At 30.4% G+C, this 17,231-nt stretch overlaps 1 protein-coding gene and 1 long non-coding RNA gene across 6 annotated transcripts in view; both read left to right on the top strand.

Annotated features, from left to right (window-relative positions):
• Positions 1-17,231, top strand: part of LOC118187717 (neural cell adhesion molecule 2-like) — a 1,091,694-nt gene that overhangs the window by 219,841 nt on the left and 854,622 nt on the right. The window lies entirely within an intron of this gene.
• LOC146997642 (uncharacterized) lies at positions 4,691-10,526 on the top strand. Its single transcript, XR_015040508.1, has 3 exons — positions 4,691-4,756; positions 7,277-7,366; positions 10,395-10,526. It is a non-coding gene; the product is annotated as an uncharacterized LOC146997642 (long non-coding RNA).

Below are 17,231 nucleotides of genomic sequence, written 5' to 3'. Positions count from 1 at the left end.
ATTGCTCCAGAGCATTACTGAGAATTAGGAGAAAATTAAAGCTCAGGTTTTGCTGTTCTAAGCTAATGTTTGACATTTTTAATGAATGAATTTTTAACCAGTCATTAAATAGGCTAACGTAACGAGTTCAACTTTCTGCAGTGTACAGCGTATAATTGAAATTCTGGCGTTGCGCAAATTAAATAGAGACAGTTAGGCTAATGCGTGTACACACAATTGCATTCGCCAAGGGCTTATCGTACTTTTTGATTGATTATGAGAATATGGCAAAATATTTCTCTTGGAATTTGGAAAAATATAAGCATTACTTTCCATTCCTTAAACTAGATTCAAAAAACATAACAAAGCCAAAGTGTTAAATTTGGATCCTTTGTGGCTGTTATGCTGCATCTTTTATTTCAGGTGTTAAAGTAAAAAAGTTTAAAAGAACTTTACTTGTGATTTATTACAATAATAACGCATGAGGAAGGAGTTCCAGGCCGACAAAGGTAGCTTTTCAAGATTTACATTCATTCGTCTGTGCTGAAATAATTATTCAGCTAAGTCGTTTGTATGCAGAATCGATATAATAATCATGTTCATCTCTAAAGCTCCTTCTTTATAATTACAGCTCATTTACCCCATCTATTTTTTACCCTTCCTAGCTCAGTAAATTACATGTCTGAAATTGAAGGGAAATCTTCCATCTAAGAAAAAAGAAGAACAAAGCAAAGAGTATTGTTATATCGTTCCAATCTTTATTATTTCCTACGCTGCGTTAAAACTTCGTTTCTATCATTTTCTCCTCCGAATACCAGCACGAGCGGAATTCGAAATAAAAGCGAGAATAAACGTTGCCAGATGCTTATTCGGACCACGTACCGAAAGTAAAAATTTTCTCTGAATAACTGGAGTGTCATTATCTGCCGCAGGAATCTGTTTAACCCAAAAACGGAATGCTGAAAGAAGGATTAGTGAAAACGTGTAAGGTTCCTTTTGAATAAATGATGTTGGAGATTATGATGTTTCGTGCAATATACGGAATCGTGTTTTATGCTAATTTCTAATGCAAAAATCGGGAAGAAATTGTGCAGTAGCTCCGTAAAAATGTTGCAAGCTTTGAATATTTTTTCCTCTTTTGTAATTAATTGAATACATTTCGCATTACCTTTGACATAGATTTAATAAGAAAGTGAAGCATCAAATAAAACTCTTCTCTGAAGTTTACGGAGATTCGCTGTTAAAAAGTACATAATTTAAGAATTCCTATTTAAAATGTATACATTTTAACATTTTAGAGATAACAAAAGTCCATTACCATTAATATGAATTCCCCTCTGGAATTTACACATTGGAATGATATTCAATGTGTAAATACATAAAAAGGCAAACGATAATGCTTAAAATGTACTTATTTTTTTTTTAAGATAAAAAGGTCAACGTTCACTTGGGTACTTGCTTAGTTTTCTTCCGAGCAGAAATTTTTGGAAAATAACACATAAGTTCTAAATGTTATTTTTCGTAATTAAAGGCTTTCGGTAATATTTTTGATCAAAATTTAGAACCTACTTTTCTTATCAATAGCCATTATGTTAATTAAGGAAAAATATATTTCGTATGCTAATTCCTTACATTTTGTATGATGTGTTCTGTTTATTCTTTAAGAGTATATATATAGGTATCTACCCCGATAGCACAAAACATCCTCAGGATGTCCTATTTAAGTCGCAATATCCCGGGACATACTTAGGATGTCCTAAGGATGTTGATTCTCAGATGTCCTGAGGAGATCGTAATTTAACATCCTGAAGATGTCTTATTTAAGTCGCTATGTCCCGGGATATGACAGGATGTCCTGAAGATGTTGATTCTCAGATGTCCTGAGGAGTTCACCAATTTCACATCCTGAGGACATTCATTCAGCATTGTCCGGAGGACTTTCGTTGTCAAACATTTTGAGGATATTTGTTCTCAAATTTACCAGTTTTAATTTTTTGACATTGCACATCTGAAACTTGCACATTATTTTATTTTTCATATGTATTTTACTAAGATGTTTCTAAATGCTGTACATTAAAAATATTGATATGATTGATGATTTATTCTTGTTATTTTGTTATTAATTTTAACTGCTATTTTTTCTGACGTTTTTAAAAATTTATTTAGTCATGGAAAAGATTTTTTTCAATGGATTAGCATTTTCTAGAATATTTGCAAAATTGTAAATAACATATATTTTTTTTATAAAAAATGTATAAATGACATGTATAATTACTTACAGATTACAAACCCTACTACAAATATAGGTAAAATTAGATATATATATATATATTTAATTACGGAAACGAATTTTTTTAAAAATTTGGGTATAGAGACATTAGGTATTTTTTTGGAAGCAGGAAACATGAAAAATTAGCAACTGCCTTCGCCGGGAATCGAAGGACGGACCTCTGGAATACCGGCCCAGTGTGCAGAACCACTACACCACGAAGACACGCTAGGTGTGGTGGTGGTGTATTTAATTATGGCAAAGCACACTAGGGCTATCTGCCTAAGGGGAGGGATGTCTTCGTGGAGGACTTTCTAAGGGAAACTGGCTCGTATACACGTTACATGTGGGGAAAACCACGAAAACACCCATGCAGCCAGCCCGTTCGCATATTTCACAAGTGCACATGTGTGTAGCCACCGAGGGAGTGGCTTCTAGGATGGACCAATGAGCATCCTTTAATACTGTCATGTCACATGATCTTTTGCACGCTTTAAGCAAGATGGTTGAAAATATTTTGCCGCGCAGTTTTCTGTACAAATTTCTGTAAATCGTCTATTTCTTCTGAAAAATTTCATTGCGAAGTTAGATCAAATATAAGTAATTGGGAAGATTTCACGACCTGGTTGAAAGAATTTGAAATAAATACAAACACATGTTGGATACTCCGCAAAAATATTCATGCCAAATATTACTTATTAAAGTGATAAATAAGACGAAAGAAATATGCGATACCCATCTGAGCCCAAATGCTATCTTTACATAAAACTATGCATATGAGAAAAATATTTACACTAGTTATATATGTAAATAGAAGTCAGCACTTTTTATTGCAGTCTATATAAAAAAGATGTTCTATAATAATAGCCAATGCATAATTTTATTCAAAGTTTTATTCATTCATTCACTTCACTAATTTGCATTCGTAATTCACTAATTAGCATTTAGTGTGTTAAATTTCATATTTAATAACTGCTTACTCTTAAATATACTGCCTACACAAGAAATACTCATCAAACAAAATTAATTTATTTATTCACAACGAATATATTCAATTTATTCACATATAACTTTTAATGTTAACAGTGGAACAGTGATCAGATCATACAAAATATGTATTCTTACACTCAATAAAAAATAAAAAAAAACTATACACATATTCATGGTCTCTTAATTCACATTTATTAGTAAATGCATAATACTCGAGGCTAATTGTAGTCTGAGTAATTTTCTCGATGTAAAGAGCGATAATATGCAGCGAACATCAATCCAAATATCAATGAGTGGTAAAAATCGCGAAAGTGAAATGTCAGCGATTCATTAAACTCATGAAACGAAAGCACTATGAGATTTTCTACTATTACGCAATACATTTATAACTGCGAAACAAATGCAAATTAAAACGTAAACAACATACGTTCACATGCACGAAGATTCAGCGTCACAAGAGAAAGAAGCTCATTGGTCCATTTTCGAAACCCCTCCCTCAGTGGCTACGCTGATGTGCACTTGTGAAATATGCAGCCCGTTCGCAGGATTCGAACCTCGGATCGCACTACCAGGGTTCAGCGACTTTACCGCTCGGCCGCTGGTGGGCCGAAAACACGCTAGGAAAGCGGGAGAAATACCTTATATTACTTCTCTTTTTAAAAACCGACTTTTTTTTTAAGGGGATCCAATCACTAAATCCTGGGTGTGGATATACCTCATCCAACACCTTTTTAATTCGGGCGCCACTGTAAAGACATTAGGATTTTTTTGGGAAGCCGTAGAGATGAAAAATTAGCAACCCACTTCGCCGTGAATCGAACCACGGACCTCTGAAATACCGGCCCAGCGTGCAGAACTATTACACCACGAAGGCACGCAAGGAAAGCGGGAGAAATACCTCATAAGGAAAATTTTTTTCCTCTAATTACAGGACAGAAAATGTTTTTCAATCGCGCTATCTGTTATTGATATTGAATTACAGTCGTGCGATAATTTCGCAGTAAAGATACATCTCCGATGACTATCCAAGATTCTAGAAACTTTGGTCTTATATAGAGATGGTCGTCTTATAGAAATAATGCTTAATATCAATATTTATTTATATTGGTCACTTTCAGAAGTGGTCGTTTGAGAGGCGATATTCTATATATTTATTTACTGATACTCTCAGATTCTAAAATTTGTTTATATTCTCAGAAATATTGGACGGAAGGTGGTCGTCCCATACATGCAAAATTTTACATTTCATTAAAAATGAATTCGGCATTATTTAACTATTTCCCTATTAATTAATTAATTAGATAAAGAAAAAATTAGGAAATAGTACTGTTTATTACGGAATAATGTAGGAAGTTCTACAGAACTATATTCTTTCGCGTCATTGCACATTGCATCCGGCGAACTACTAGTTCCTCGTATTCTTCCGCAAATCCGTAAACATCTGTCTGATTTGAAACGAAATCCAAAATGGCTGCGCCATGAGGTTAACTTGTATGGATATTTTTTGTTGCATGAAAGGTAAGTTCAGTTGCAATACTTGTATGTTTACTTTTTTTGCTTTTCGAATTTATGTCATTTTGACAGTTAAATGTTTCACAGCTTTATGAATTGTTACCATTCTGTCGTGAATTACGTGTATTTCAATGGCTGGCTGTCTTTTCAAATATCTAATTTGCCCTGCTATCCAAATGTTTATGACTGAATTTTTTTTAGTCTAGTTTATGCATTCAGTTTCAAAATAATATGTGTGATCAGATTGCTTATTATTTTATTACAGCAATAAATTTATGTTAAATAGTTTGAACAATTGTATAAAAATAAGAGTTTGCATTGTTTTGTCCAAAATATGTATGGTTGAAACATTATCTTAATCTAGTTTGTAATTCAAGTTTTTTTGGGGGTACTGTTCTGTTATTGGGACCAGAATCGGAAATGTATGAACCTGTGTTCGTAAGTATGTGCATAGATGTGTATATGTAGACACACAAACATACAAATATACAAGCATACATAAATACAATTCTGAACCCGGTCCTGATAACAGAACAGTACCTTTTTTTAATCTATTTTGAATATTTTATAAAAGGATTAAGCATTTTTCAAACTGCATATCATTTTAAGATTCGACTTGCAGGAAGACAAAATATGGTCATTCAATCAAATGCTTATGATTGCTTTTAACATTTTCTCATAAATATTGTTTGCATTTTTATTGTATTTTAGATACTTTAGTTATGTAAAGTAAACATGAGAATATGAATAGCTACCATAATACATGTAGTTTTTCATCGAGCCCATTGTTTTAGAAACCAATGCACCATTATTATATGCTGGCTTATTTTATAGTTATATGCAGTTTAATTTTATGTTCATGTTACTGTAGTATTGTCATTATAATAAAAGTATTGATAATTTTTGTTGAATCTTGCAAGTTGCCTAACATTCAGAATTATTACTACCGAATTTTACTGATAGGTTTTTTCGAGTTGACATAATCTGTCTGATAAATAAAATAAACTAGTGTTTAAATTATATGCATTTCTCTTGATGTTTCATTGAAAGTGAGATGGAAATATAAATGCTATCCAGAAAAGTGAATTCTTTTTGCCTGAAATAACAAACTGTACTAAATGATTAATGTTTATATCATTTTAGAAATGTCAATATTAAAGTTTCTCCCCCTTCTCCCCTTTGATTTTGAAATAATTTATAATAAAATAATATATGCATAAATGTAATTAATGTAAAGTGTCATTCAATAATATAATTTATTTTTACTGATATTTTTATATTTCTTATCTGGGTTTTCTTTTGGTGTTAGAAGGAGGAAAAGACTGTAATGTTTTAATTAAGGAAATAATTAAAACATTACAGTCTTTTAAATAACACAGTTACAGTAATGCTTATTGAAGCAATCAGTACTCTGTGATTGCCAGTGATTGAATAATGTTAAAATGCATTGTTCATAAGGAAATTTGCTTATCTTTGTGTTATAGATTTTATTTTGACACAAGCTGAAATTTGAATTATTGGAAGCACTTTGAAAACCCGAATTATTTCCTGAATCATTAATCAGGCCAATATATAACATACAAATTTTCAAACAAAATTATTTCTTTGAGCATATTATAAAGAGCTGATTTAATTTTATTATTTGTACAAATTTTAGACAAAAGTAACATGTAACAGTTAAAGATTTATTGAAGCCTACTTGTTACTTGTGGTAACAAAGAAGTGTGAAAGATATTGCCACATTAGTGAACATGACGATCATTGATGCTTAGTTTAGTAATTTAATAATATATTGAGAAATGCTGGGAACTTTCAGAAGTAGACATTTTGGAAATGATGGGCTTGATAAGAAATTTACATGGTTTTATTATTTATTCTTTAGTTAAGAATGGATTTTAGATGTTTGAAAGAATTCTGTTTAATTATATGTGAAAGAATTGTTAAAGTTTGGCATTTAAAAAAATGAATTAATAATATGCAATTATCTTTTTATTATACATATATTACTATATATTTCTAATGCGCTATGTAAATGTCAGTGCTAAACAATTGAGATACTATTGTCAGGGCAATCTTTTCTTATACATGAAAAATTCTGATACTTTCTTATCATCTGCCCTCACAGCTTCAACTTATGCTAAAACAGCAAGAGTATGCACACGATAATAGCAAACTATGAATATGCATACCACACACATGTATTTACATGCTTTATATTTAATCTTTATTTCTGAATAGTATTCCATTGGATGAAAAATATGTGAATATTGACCCAATGTATATATTTTTGTGTGTGTGCATCCTAAAATTTCTTGTTTCTTATAAAGTGCTTATTTGAATTACTACTTGTGAACAGAGCAGTAGATATGAACCATAAACTAACCATTTTGCCAATTTTCACAGCTTTGCAGATAGTCAGAAAGCACCAAAATTTGTAATAATGTTAAGTTTAAATGATGTTCTATACTTTTGTGTTAATTTTTCTATTCTATTAATTCTATTACTGTGTTATCAAACTTTCTGCAGGAATTTCAACTGGTTAAGATGTTATTACCATGTGGAGAAGAATTTGGTTTTCAAGCTAGAAAAAATTGCAGCTCAAGGATTTTGTAGAAGGTCAGTCAAACTGGTTTTAGTTAATTATAATTTAATTTTGGGTGAAGAATTCTCAGATTTATTTATCATAAGTGTCTAAAGGTGTTCTAAATTAAATTCTGCTTGTTTTTGAAATTTTTCATGACATTAATTCTTTGATTATTATTATTATTATTATTATTTTTTTTTTTTTTTTTAATTTACTAACTTATATCCAGGCACATAATGTTGCATTTAGTGCCATGCCTTAAATATTGTAAAATGTTAAAATAATACATTTCACTTAAAAATGTGGTTGTGACAGTAAATTTCTGTTACATTTAATCATATCTATAAACATTGGTATACATTATTTTTCAATAATCTGTATATTATTTTGTGCATTTCTTTTACATACAAGATCTGGCATATGACTTGCTTTTCAAACTGATAACATGGTGTAATAATGTAATCTAATGGTTAAAGTTTACTATGGAATGGGCCAAATTTAATAAATTATTCTTTGATAGAAATTTATTCACGTGTTCAGTGTGTCTCATCTTTTTAAATTGCTAAAGTAAATTTTATGTACTTGCATTTAGGAATTTTGACTGTATCAGAGTAATTTTAATTCAGTTATTATAACATGCAAGGGAAAAAATTAATTCATAGCTCTGTATTTAAAATTAGTTAATTAAAGTCCTTAATAAAGAGGGACAGAGTTTAATTCAAAAATATGCCACATTAAGGGTTACTTTTTAACCTAATTTAAAATTTTCATTACTTTAACATGTCCAATAATTGTTATTTTAACTCCGATATTGTAATAATATCAAAATTTCTTACTTTTTGATAGGTAATCCAAATGTAAAACAAGAAAAGAAAAAATTAAAATCTAGAAGTATATTTATTTCATACCTCTAACAAATAAAAACAACACAAGCACTTTTTACTGTCTATCTGCATAGTGTGGCATGTCCCGTAAGACTGAGATTTGTTTGGTCAAATCCATGTTTCAGTTAAAGGAAAATGCATGCACAGTCTTCTGATTTTCCCTTCGATTAAGGATTCTGTATATACTAGCATAAGAAATATATTAGTTAATGCAGTGTTATACATCAATATTTATAGACAATTATTGTGGCTATGTTTATTATAATTTTGTTCACTGTAATGGCTGGAGTGCCTAAACCATCATGCTGTGTAAACAAAACTCAAATCTTCATCTCTGCATACTGCTCCACTAGTGTTTAAACCACTGAAATGGTGATTATGGTAGAACATCTTTGGTAAAAATTTACTCTACTGTAACCCTTGGCGAATCGTTTCTTTTTTTTTTATATCAAGATCGGCACCAATTTCAAGGTGGCCGCTACCTAAAACCAAAATAAGAAGTCAAAGACATACACAAACTCTGTGTCCATGTAAACATCAACCTATTAAAACAGAGAACTGCACAAACTGGGCATTGTGCACTGCCTTAACTTTGTCCATGTACACATTGATCTATTTTCACTTTAAGAAAATCAGAAAGTTAAAAATATCATAGTTACCAGAAAAAATTCGCCACTGTCTTAACACACAGACAACCAAAAATACACAAATAGAGAGGAATAAGTTACCAAAAATACATATTTCCTAACATAAAAACATTAAACAACAAATCTTCTAACAAAAATTAACACACAGAGACAAAAAATAAATGAAACGTCATTTTTTTAACATACCTTTTTTTTTCACATGCATATGTTTAGGCTTCCCACCACCATCCTCCAGGTAAGCAATTCAATTAAATTTTTCGTCTCTTAGTCACCTCAGACATACTCAAATGATGGTATTCACACCAAAATAATAAATAGCATGTTCAAAATACAAGACCATACCACTTCAACCGTGCAACCAAACACAGCAATTGAAAAGAATGGTAAGAACCAAAAACCTGGGACCGTACAAAAGGTTTACTATTAAAAAAAGTAGCCCAAAACTAAATTTATCACAGCACGTTGGCAATATTTGCAGAAATAACTCCTTTTTATTGACAAAAAAAAAAGTTTTTTTTTTTTTTTTTTTTTTTTTTTTTTTTTTCCCCCAAAGGCTACTTTCGCCAACATTATCAACATTAGGGTTACCGAAAAACTTATTTGACGCAATGGGCTTCCACATTTCACAAACAACCAATACCACTTTGCAATTTTTTTTCAGACAGAAACCAAGGTGTACCATACAGTAAAGATTAGCCACATCTTCATTTACTACTGTTACAAGTACTTCTTTGGTAAATTTCTGCGGTTAAATTCAAAAGTTTAAAATTGCATTAACATGATCAGATTCAGAGTCATAGCTAGAGTTTTCAGTGCTCAGGGACAACTGAAGATTTCACGCCCCCTACTGCTTGCCAAGGATGGAAAACATTTAATTCTAAAATGTTCTAATATCAGTTTGGCGCCCCTTGGATTCTGCACCCCGGGACAGATGCCCCCCTTGTCCCCCTCTAGCTACGCCCCTGATCAGATTTTATTTTCTGCACGTAGCTAACAATTACTTATGTGTTGTCAGATAAATGTTACCAGATGCAGTTAATTATTTTTTACTTGCCAATCTCATGAGACAAGTTTTCTTTGCTCCTGCAAGACTTTACTTTGTGTTGCAAAATAAATTCATTCTCACTCTTTTTGGACTTGCCTACACATTAAATTTAAAATAGTTTTATGAATAGGTAAGATGTGATTATCATAATTTTGTTTCTCTCTTTATCTTGGCAACTTTATATGTTGATACAGTATCCAGGTTACCTACCAGTGGCTGATTGATAAAACTGCTCATATATTCAGCTGGTGGTTTGAGTTTATTTTCTGACATAAAAAATTTTAAAAGGCATCCCCCATGTTTATTTTACTATAATCGAAAAATCAAATAATTGCTACTCTGTTTATAGGTACTAAATGTTAAAATATTTTAAATGCTTCCTTTAATTTGCATTCTAATAGTCATTTGTTTAAATTTAATTATGAATTATATTCACATATAGTAATTGTGAGTGTTTTTTTTTTTTTTTTTTTTATTATTTTAGGTGCTGTGAAAGGCAATGACAGAGATCCAATTTATCAAGAGTTCTTATATACATAAGAATACATGGATATAAGATTGTTTTTCATGAATTCAAATAAAATGTGATAAAGTGGATTAATAAAAACTATTTTGAATTTTGAAAAGTGTTTTTCCTCTGTTAATCATAATATAGTGCCATAAATTTCTGAATGTGTTTATTTTTCATCCAAATAAATTTGTCATATTAATAGATATTGCATAATTTAGCATTATTATAAATATTTATTATAGCAGATTTAGCTGAACTACTTTTTTAGTCTCTTTGCAGATGAAGTCACAAAGGTAAGTGGTTAGATATTTTTCTGTATTCCCCATTAAGTAATTTTATCTGGTAAATTACCATTACTTATATACTTAAGGTGAAAGAATAAGCTTTCCTTGAAAATACAAAATTTTGCAGATATTTCAAAAAATTGGTATACATAAAAAAGTTCTTAAATTGCCACATATGCGAAACTGAAAATGTTATATATGAAATAGTTCAGAAATATAAATATTTTAACTATAATTCACTGCATTTGTTATATATAATCACAGTTTAAGGTAGCAGTGCTTTTCTCACTGTGATTTCTCATGTATTTTGATTCATAAATCCACGTATTTTGATTTCTCTTTTGAGACCGAATAAAAAATGAACTAAACATTCTCGTTGACATTGAGAGTTGAATAAAAACCTCACCTCAAAACAAAATGAATTAACAAATTTACGGAAAATTTTACATTGCATATATTGAGCAGAAAGAGTAAACTGAATATACTTAATGGAATTAATAATTGATAGAGTTGATAGCAGAATAAAATGCCTTAATTGCATTGTAAACAGTAGATCTTTTGAAGTTTTTCTATGTTGCGTAAAATGCAGATTTAAATTTTTGATATTGATTGTCATATAAATGGCAATTACTGTTTTATTTTGCTCTGAAATGAATGGTTAGTAATAAAATTCTGGATGAGACAACCTTTAACATGCGCTAGAATTTACAAAGTTTAATTTGGTGCTGATTTCAACGGGTAAATTTCATTTTGCTGAATTTTGCGTAAAATAATACCAATGAACCATTGCAAATTATTTTCACAACTTTTTTTTTTTAATCTAAAAGGGCTATTAGTTTTGAAATGTGACTTCATATCGTCAGTCGTAAACTTGTTTCGAATTGTGTGAGCAGAAAGAATTTTAGAAGAGCTTCTTGAGTTACCTTTTGAATGATATAAAGAATTGTTAACATAATGTCAAATTTTTACAACTAAATATTAAATATATAAAAAAGCCTGCAGCATTCTCATTTTACGAAAACGTATTTATTTATTCTGAGGATAGGAATTGATTTAGTTTTAAAAATACAATTTATTCCTTTTAACAATTTCCCAATAGTGTCATCAAAAACACTATAAATTCCTTACATGTTTTAAAGAAAGATGATTCATTTATGTAAAGATTATTAAATGGGTAATTTTATTATTCGATTTTTAATACAAATTAACTGAAATTAGAAACTGATTTTGTAAAATAATTTAATTATGAATAATTCAATTTGGGGGCTATTGGATGTTTAAAAATGATCAAAAAAGATTTTTAATATCTTAAAAATAAAAGCAAAATTTTCAGTTTTAATATTTTGTATTAATAATTCATTTTAATTTCCTTGCTCAGTTTTAATATATTCACAAATTCAGATTTAAAAACAAAATAAGTTGTATAAATATTTTCAACATTTCTGATTTTTCCATAGTAACCATAAGAGAACGATTTGAGACTATCTGTGTAAAAAAAAGTAGGTTTTAGATCATCACACCTTCACATACTTTCACTGGAATTTTCCTCTGTATATATACTGGGATGTGACACTAAGCAGTTGAGAGTATGTATTTAAGAGGTTAAAGGGATATTGTAACTAGTGTTTCAAATCCTGATAACGTCCCATACGCTGTCGGTGGGACGTAGATAGGATGTTTTTAGGATATAATGGGATGTGCTTAGGAGGTTTGTGGGATATCCCGAGGATGTAGTAAGTAGGAGTTCGTATCCTAACAACATCCCGCACGCTGTCGATGGGACTTTGTTAGGATGTCCTGAGGATATCCCGGGATGTGACATTAAGCACTCGGGAGGAGGTGTTTAGGAGGTTCGTGGGATATTCTGGGATGTCCTGAGGATGTGCGCATATCCCGCGAGTTTTTGTGCTATGTGGGTACTATTTAGGAACGAGAGCCCAATTTTCATTTACAGAGAACCTGGATTGTCACTTTTCGTTTTACGACAAAAGCCCAGCAGAGGCTAAGAGGTAAAACCTATGGATTTTGATAATTACACCAAAGTTCAAATCCTAGCGAAACACCTTCTTTGAGCCATTTTCCGTTAGAAATTATTCACGAGAACATCCTCCTTCTTAAGCAAATCACAGACTGCTCTTCAGTAATCTTAATAATCCTAACTATTAACATAAGAAATCCGAAGAATAAATTTTAATTTTCATCAAAAAATATTAAACTTAAAAAACGTCGTAAGTTTTACGCAAAGGTTCCAGAAAATATTGCAGTTGTAAAAAACGCCACAAAAGACATTAAGGCTGTTTTCTAGATGTATGGAATGCTTTTGCAAAACTGTGTGATAAGAAAAATATGTTGGTCTAAGAAGTGAAGCACTCGTTTACTCCTCAATTGCTCATGGCACACAACAAATCTCGACTCTTGACGATATATCAATGAATCTACAACTGCCGAATCACGTACTGTTTAGTTTAATGCTCCAGTTCTCACTTCCGTTACATTTCAATCTTTAATTAAGTTTGCTGTCTTTTCAGTTTTCTAAAGTGAATTAAAACTACACTTAAATCACTCGTATTTCCATTTTGCATTAAATTAAGCTTATCACAGCATTCGTTTTCATGTATGTTATTTTAAAACATTATTTATTAGATTAAACGCTATAAAATATTTTCCCATATATATTAATGGTCTTTATTTTATGATATTTTGGTTTATGTAAATTTTCACGAGACCTTTCTGCTTCTGAGTACAGAAAATATTCATCTATGAAAACGCAAGTATAATAAATCTCATCTCTCCTTTATGTGTATCTACTGTGTATTTTCCTATTTGTATCCTGTCCTGCGTAAGTATCCATATACAGATAGATAAAAATACAATGCAAAAGAAGTATTTCTAAAACCAATATTCAGTTATGCGCTGCAAGCTGCAACACACAAGGATTTAATATTTGCAGTGTTTCTAGACTGATTTTTACGATTTAATTTTATTTTTAATATTCGACTCAATAGTTTGTTACAGGATATATGAAATTCATTCTGCTATGTTTATTATTTTATGAATTGTTTGTGTTTGGTTTCGAAGTTTGTTTGTCCAGCATCTTTTGTATTTAAATCAATGAAAGGTTTTGCATCTATTTTATGCTATTATTTGAATTTAAACGAATTTTTGATTGGTTGAGAATTGAGTAAATGCTCATTCACAAATACGAAATAGTTTGGGGACGAAGTACGAAGTTAGCATACGAAATAGTTTGGGAACTTTCTTTCACTTTAAGCTTTTCATTCGCAGTCATTATACATGATACGACGCAGTTTCCTTCCGTGGGCCTGCCGTATCAAATGTGATACGGGAGCGAAATGTCACTGACGGCCCACTGTGTCCTGCATGATACGCTGAAACGGAGCGTGTTATTTCAAATTTTAAATGGGGGCAAATTATGTCAGAATGCTGCAGAAACTTAGTGAATGGAGTATTTAGAGTGCTAAAATTAGTGTGATGAATATTATTTATCATTTTATTCCACGCAAAGTAAACGCGCGACATTAACGCCGCACGTTATTAATTTAGAGACGTTTCCCATGAGGAAAGCTGTTTAAAACTCTGACAACAAAATATTTCAAGCACTGATATTTAAATTACGAAGTTTTTACTTCATTATTATACAGAAATAATTTAAATTTGAGAATTTAACCATTATTACTAATATTGCACTAATTTTGAATTTTTATTCAACTTTTAAGTATTAGGATTTCTTTGTTAATATTATAAAAATAACATTTAAGTAACATATGCAAAAATCCAAATATTTACATTTAAAAAACTGATTTTATAGGAATTATTTTTGCATGTTAGGCTTAATTGCAAAATCCGCTCAGGCGTACAGTGAAGTTGAGTCCTTCCAATGTCGCAGATACACTGTAGGAATTCGTTCGCTCGACGTGGGGAGCGAGGTTAAGAAAGTTTCAAATTTAGAAATTCTGTGCCATTATAAATTCAGAAACAGAGTGATCCACTTTCATCTAAATTCTTTGCATATTTTATCTCTACATTTGCATCAGTTTTGCACATTTAACTTTTTGCGCTTTTCAAACATTTATTGCACTGTTGATCTCATTTCTGGACTAGTATAACCCTTCACAGTGGTTTTTAGCTTAAGCAAACGCATTTATTTCTTATTTTTAGATTAGCATGTACCAGTTTGGATATGTATTGGATTTAAATATTTTTTATGTATTTAAAAACAAAATATGAGTAATTTAAAATGCCTAAGACTTGTGCTGAAGCAGCTAAGTAATAAAACAATATTATTAGAAAAGGCATTTATATATCATCGTCAAAGAAAAGAAATTTAATTAATGCTATGAATTATTAGAAAAAAACTTTAGTAAGTATTTTTAAGTAGGTAAAATTACTAATTTGTTTCTTATTTGAAAAAGACGAAACACGCTTTCTGGTTATTGCTAACTGATAGTAGATTGGTTTGTTCCGATTCAATTAATCTGTGATCAATAACAATAGCTACTTTTTCAGTACTTTGGATTTTGAATTTAATATTTAGAATATTTAAGGTCAAATGATTTTTCTTAAAAAATTTTAAATAATTTTTACTACAATAGATTTTGTATAATTTTTACTACAATAGATCTAGATAACTTTGGATACTGACTTGGAAAGCTACTTAAAAATACTTATTAAATATTTAATTAAATTTCTTTTCCTTGGAGATAATATATAAATACCTTTTCTAATAATAAATTACACATGTATATATGTAAGATATAATAAAATACGATGGCTATGCTAAGAAATGATCGGCAACCTCAAAATTGTTTATTCTAAATTTTATGTTCTTCCCCCTAAGTTCACCTGTTCTCCCAAATTCGAGATCTTTCCAAATAACATAACGGTGCTGGAAAAAGAGAACTAAAACCTGAAATTAACTAATCGCAGTTTAGCTGTACAGATGCACCTACCTAGTATAAAAAACTATTAATTGCGTAGTCTCTCTCTTTCTCTTTTCTTTTGACGGCCTCTTGACAGCGTGTCGTTCAGCTCCTGCTAACTATTCGCCATTTTTTTAAATGTAATTGCATATCTAAATTTACGGGGCGTGTTTAGCACCCATAGTCTTCTAAAAGTTATAAAGATATGTGTTAAGAAATTCGTCATTCAAAAATAAATTATGTTTAACTATCAAGCGGGTCATACTTCTTCTAAAATTCCATCGGATCATTCCACTATGTTGCAATTCCCAATCACCTACGCAGCAGTGTGTTCGGCCATGACTAGAACGTGAATTGTTTTCATCTTCCACCAAAATTACAACGTTATAATTGCGTGTGATATATAACTATGGCATTTTGCAAATAATCATTTTCTACTGTAATCTACTATAAATGACATTTAAAATGAAGTATTTCCGTTACAAGAAGAATTCAAACAGTAGCTAAAGTTATTTTTTCTAAAAATTTATTAATTATAGAAAACAAAAAAAGCATAGAATTAAGTTATATGTCTTAACTACTTTTTCATTGTATGAAATCCATTATTCTGAAGACTTTAACCAAATTTAGTGTACCTTATTTATCAAATTCCTTTTTATTGCCATGTAATCTCAGAAAAAGAACCAGTTGGATATATTCAGTAGAAATGAAACATTCATTTACAAACTGATGAAATATAGTACAAAAGTGCACCATTTGTTAGCGTGGTATGTAACTTAAGAGCAGTGATACGTAGTCAGTTTTCTGTGAATTGAAAGAAAACTTCCAATGGAAATCAAAAGCATATACTTTCATCTGCTAAGTGCCCTAAAAGGACTGGCGAGGAACATTTGGGCTCGCGCATAAATATCCATTCCGTAAATACAACAGTGACTGAAGAGCTACGAAACTACTTTTATGAAAATAATATACTAACATTGTAAATGCAATATTTCAAATATTTGGACAACTTCAGTTCCTGTGCCGAAAAATAACGAAGTCATGTTCTTTGATTATGAATATGTTTTGTGTTATCTATCTGCTAACCCGTCTTTAACATTAGTGAGCGTTCTTTTAATACATACTTTCTCATATCCATACATTCATATATCGTACATCTCTCATGAAGAGGGAAAATCATTCTGAAATATTCCTCTCTATTTTTTTGTCTTTGTTAAATGATTGGTACCTTTATATAAAATTATAAATTATATTATTCTTCTAACGTCAAATTAATTTCCTAATTACGTTCTGCATATTTACAGTTCTTTTCGTGAGAAATTATTAACTAAATTTATCAGCCTTTCGTTTTTCTAGAATAGACAAGAATTCGAATTTCATTAGCTCTTTGAGAATTTTTATCAAAATTATTCCCCGAATATTTTTTATTCATTATCCCAACACCGCTTTCGAATTCCTTGAAACATAAGAAACTTATAGAATATTTATCAAGTACATAGTAAATGAACAGTAAGTAATAAATAATTTTAACGTTATTTTTCCTATACACTACATTATAAGTTATGTTTCCTGACAGAAATTTATTT

Source organism: Stegodyphus dumicola, chromosome 4 (assembly GCF_044657685.1).
Source record: "Stegodyphus dumicola isolate Sdum_Otavi_A_Nest chromosome 4, ASM4465768v1".
NCBI lineage: Eukaryota > Metazoa > Arthropoda > Arachnida > Araneae > Eresidae > Stegodyphus > Stegodyphus dumicola.
This window is presented reverse-complemented; position numbering and strand designations above follow the sequence as displayed.